Raw genomic sequence first — 5,197 nt, 5'->3', positions numbered from 1 at the left:
ATGGGAACAGGAATGGGAACGGGAACAGGAACGGAAATGGGAATGGGAACGGGAACAGGAATGGGAATGGGAACGAGAATGGGAATGGGAACAGGAATGGGAACGGGAACGGGAATGGGAACAGGAATGGGAATAGGAATTGGAACAGGAATGGGAATGGGAACGGGAATGGGAACAGGAATGGGAATAGGAATGGGAATAGGAATGGGAGCAGGAAATGGGAATGGGAACGGGAATGGGAATAGGAATGGGAATAGGAATGGGAGCAGGAAATGGGAATGGGAACGGGAATGGGAATGGGAACGGGAATGGGAACGGGAACAGGAATGGGAATGGGAACGGAAACGGGAATGGGAACAGGAATGGGAATGGGAATGGGAACAGGAAATGGGAACGGGAATGGGAATGGTGTGTGGCAGCCTGGGCTGGGTGTGCAAGGCTGATCCCGAGGGAAGCCCCTGGATCCACACGGTCCAGAGTCACTGGATCCCCTCCCAGGCTCTGTCACAAAACGTTCCCTCTCTTCGCTCCCCGAGCCAGAAGGCACCACCCAATAATGTGGGAAATATCCGAAATTCGGAGAATCAGGAATCATTCAGGTTGGAAAAGACCTTTAGGGCCATCAATTCCAACCACGCCCCAGCACTGCCAAGGCCAGGGCTGGACGACCCTTCAGGGGAAGAAATCATTCCAAAGTTGAGGAAATAAATGCATTGCTGACGTGAAGTTCTCAAAGGAGGAGGGTCGAGTTGGGCTAAAAGTGCTTTTTGCTGGGTTCTGACCAGAGGAACGATGGCTTCTTGTGCCCCTCGTTTGTGGGGGACAGCTGGAAATTTCTGGCTGGAAACTCACAGACTGATCAACATTGTAGTGAAAAAAAAATTGAGATGAAAGCAATTTTTAAAAGCCTTGAAACCCTTAATCCTTTGGGGGCTGGATGCTGAAAGTCCAGAATTTAAAATATCGTAATTAAAAAGAGCTTTCCTACAGCACAGAGTTAATAAGGAGAGAACAGAGAACAGAAAACACGGATTTTTCCCTCAAAATGCCCCCTTCCCTCTTCCCCTTGTCCCTGAGATTTTGGTGGGTGCTGACCAGACAGACCCTTCCAGCAAGAGCAGGGTTAACTCCTGAAGAAAGGGGGTGGAGAGGGAATCCCAGCTTGGAACTTGAGACTTTCCAGCTGAGAAAGAAAGATTTGGAGATGCAGACGTAATCCCAGAGCTCTGCAATCAGCTCCCTGTCAAAGGAAGTGAGGGAAAAGCGCAGGAAAAAAACCTGCCCCGGCACGCTGGGTGCAGGGCAGGACACGCAGCAGCAGTGCCACCTCCTCCTCCTCCAGGGTGAGTATGGAAAAACCTCCCGTCTGAACGCCTGGAGAACGGCTGGGATATTGGGAACGGCTCGGTGGGAAGCTCAGGAGGGTCAGGAGCGGAGTGAATTCGGATTGTTTGGTGCCAGGTGCAAAGGGGGCATCTCTTCACTCAGGTTTTCCTGCAGCCAGGCTCCAGGGATGAGCCGGGGAGGGATCCGGGGCGGAATCTCTGCTCTTCCCTGCTGTAAATCCAAAAGCCCCCATGAGCTGCCAAAGGGCTGCGGACAAACTGGTGGGGTGGGAATGCGGATTTGTGTGGATTTCATCTCCAAATGGGGAGCGCTTCGATTTGCCTGGATTTAACTCCTTCAGCTTGAGCTGCCCTCCTTGTCTGCCCGCTCCAGCTGCGGGATTCCAGGAAATCCCTGCCTTCAGGATGGGCTTTCCCGAACTTTGGAGCATCCTGGGGGAGCTCCACGCTTTATTTGCTGCCTGTGGGATGCTCCACAGCTGCTGCACTGAGCGTGGGATGGGTTTGCGCTCCGGAGGATCCAAGGATTTTCCTGATGGATCCAGCCACGAGGAAGGATGGGAAGAGGGGAGGGATGCTGCAGAGCCTTGCTCCTCCACGGGAGTTTCCAAGCCTGCCAGGTGCATGGGGATGGGCTGTTCCAGCTGGGGTGTGATTTATTGCAGCGATACTATGAATATTATTAGTATTATTAATAATAATAACATTAATATTTATGGAGCAGCTCACGGTTAACGCGCTCGGCTCCCCGAACCCTTCCACGCTGGGTTCCGTGGGGATGTGTTTGTGAAATGCCTGTTTTCCATTACAAAGCTGGGAGATAAACGAAGATGACAGTCACATTTTCCTAACATAAATTTCTCCCTTTCCCCCCCCCGGCCCCGTCCTCCTTGGAAACCGTAAATTCCAGCAGCCTGGCTGCCTGCTCCAGACATCAAAAGGCCCCGGGTTTACAAGCCCTGCTCGCCTGGGTCAGGTCCTGTGCAGGAGAGACACAGATGATCCAAATCATCCACATGACAGCAGAAAGCTGGGATGGGAAGCAGAGCGAAAGGAGGAAGCTGGACATGGTGGGAGGGGAAGGAAAAATCTCCCGAGAGGACTTGTCTCAGCTGATGCAGTTCAGGTGGTGGGGAGAGATTTTTCCTGCTTTTTCTGGCCAGTCAACATCTTCCTGTTTTCCTGCTCCTGCCCTAAATGTTTTCAGCCCCAACAACTCAACCTTTTGAGCTCGAACTCGTGTCCAAGTTGTTGTCTCATCGCATCTCCATGAATGCAACATCCTTTGCTCTTGGCCTCGCTGGACGCTGCCTTTTGCCCAGATCAGATCCATTCACAAACTTCCTCTCCTTGGCTTGTTCTTCCCTGCCACATCAAATACTCATCAGGACTTTCGCTGTCCTCATCCCATATCCTGCTCTCATTTAAATCTGCTCCTTCCCCTCCCCGGTGCCCCTGGGCAGGACCAAAATTTCAATGCAGACAGTGAAAATGCAGAATTCCAACGGCATTTCAATGCTTCCTTTAGTCCCATTCCCTGTTTTTCATTCTTCTGTCCCTTTGAGCTGGGATCATCCTTCGTTATGCAGCACCTGCCACCTTTTTGTGGGATATTAAGAGTATTTCATCCATGAATTTCCACTCTTCTCCCTCACCCATCCCTTTTAAGCCAGATAAAAAATCCACTCTTTTCCCTCAGCCACTTCTTTTAACCTAGATATAAAATCCACTCTTTTTCCCTCATTCACCTCTTTTAGCCCAGATATAAAATCCACTCTTCTCCCTCATCCACCTCTTTAACCCAGATATAAAATCCACTCTTCTCCCTCACCCATCTTTGTTTACCCAGATATAAAATCCCCACTTTTCCCTCAGCCACTTCTTTTAACCTAGATATAAAATCCCCACTTTTCCCTCAGCCACCTCTTTTAACCTAGATATAAAATCCCCTTTTTTCTCTCATCCACCTCTTTTAACCCAGACATAAAATCCCCTTTTTTCTTTCATCCACCTCTTTTAACTCAGATATAAAATCCACTTTTCCCTCACCCATCCCTTTTAACCCAGACATAAAATCCCCTTTTTTCCCTCAGCCAGCCCATTTTTTTACCACCCGTGACTGTTCCCCTTCCCTCAGTGCTCAGCCCCGGAGGTGAGGATTTTTCTGCTGCGCTGCTCTCAGCCCGTGGCTCAGCATTCCCATGTCCTGCTGCTCTTCCCAAGGCTGGATTGGGAATTGTCAGGAATTGCCAAGAGCCGAGGCAGCTCCTGCCGCGGGACGCGCGGAGCGTGGCAGCGTCTGACCTCTGCAGCTCTCCCTTGGGAAAGGGGAGACAAAAAGGCAAGAAATAAAGCAAACAAAACAAGGAACAGCTCTGCAAGTGCCAGAAGAAAAAGTCAGTGCAGATAGCAAGCTGAGTTTGGGGTTGGTTCTTTTCTTTTCTTTTTTTTTTTTTCCTCTTCTATTTTTAATCGGCTCAATTTTTGTTTTTCTCCGTTACTGGTGGAAAGGATGAGTTTCTGGATAAGGAAAAGGGACAGAACTTGTGCTGAGACAGAAATAATCTGAGTAATCAGTGCACCAACTACGTGAGCGCTGAGCTGAAGTTTGGGCAAATCTCTCTTTGTCTGGGACATTTCCGTGCTTTTGCAGAGGGCTCCAGCCCCAAATCCAATCTCAGGGCAGTGTTTTTACAAGAATTCATCTTTGAAACCCCAGCAGAATTTGTTTGGATTGCTAATTTCCTCGAGGCCTCGAGGGATGTGCCGCAGTGGAGGAAACCCACGGGTTAGCACACGAGGTATCCAGTTGCAGGGTCCCTGAGGGGTGGGAAATCACTTCCCAAACGTGCCTAATAGTCCTGGGGTGGAGAAATTATTAGTGCTAATTACACCCTGAACCAACCAAGCATCAAAGCAGATCCCAGCCGGGGATGTGGGTGCTGAAAGAGCAGGAAAATGGATGGGAGAGTGGGGAGAAGAGGGCTCCACGCTGCTCCTGCTGTGTTTTGTCCCTGGGTAGAGACACATCAGTGCCTAAATTAACATTTCCTTCAGCAAAGGTCTTAACGAGGGACTTGTAATTGCCAGCGTGGAGGAGCCATGCGTGGCTTTCATCCACCTCCCTGTTTTTTGGGAACAAAAAGATGGAAACCAGCTCGTTTTTACCTTCAGACTGACCTTGGATCTCCTGACTTGTGGAATTAAAGGGGCTCTGGACCAGTTCCAGTCCTCGCTGTCCCCTCCACACGGGACGTGGTGCCACCACTGCTCATTCGCCCCTGAGGTCGTGGGCAGGGCTTCACCTGACCTTGGACACTTCCAGAGATCCCTGTGCGGCCACAGCTTCCCTGGGAAATCCATTCCAGGGCTTCCCCACCCTCCCAGGGAGAAACTGATAGGAGCTGATGATGGCTCATCCCTCAGAGACCCCAAATCACCACCTAGAGCAGCTCAAATCCGCCAAATATTCCAGGAGAGACCGGGAAACTCAGGGGTGGCGAGGCCTCAGCTTCCTGGCTCCAGCAGAGGGATTTTCCTGGAGAATTGGAGCTGAGTCCTGTCCCTGAGAGCAGCAGCAGCTCGTGCTGAACAGCTCCCCCCAGATGGGACATTCCCAAAGGAATGGCGTCTCCCTGGGAAACCTCGATTTTCCAAGGGTGGAGACGAGGAGCAGCCGTGAGTCGGTGGCACCAGCGGCTGATCCAAGGAGGTTTTGTGCTCGCCTGTCTGCTCTTGGAAGCAATATCCCAGGGAAAATCCAGGAGAGTTTCACAGAAGTCTTTTCTGATTTAAATCCCGCTTTGTTTCAGACCCTCCTTCACCGGTTTCGTGTTTGAGGTGCGGCTTTG

The sequence above is a fragment of the Hirundo rustica genome, chromosome 11 (assembly GCF_015227805.2).
Source record: "Hirundo rustica isolate bHirRus1 chromosome 11, bHirRus1.pri.v3, whole genome shotgun sequence".
Classification (NCBI taxonomy): domain Eukaryota; kingdom Metazoa; phylum Chordata; class Aves; order Passeriformes; family Hirundinidae; genus Hirundo; species Hirundo rustica.
This window is presented reverse-complemented; position numbering follows the sequence as displayed.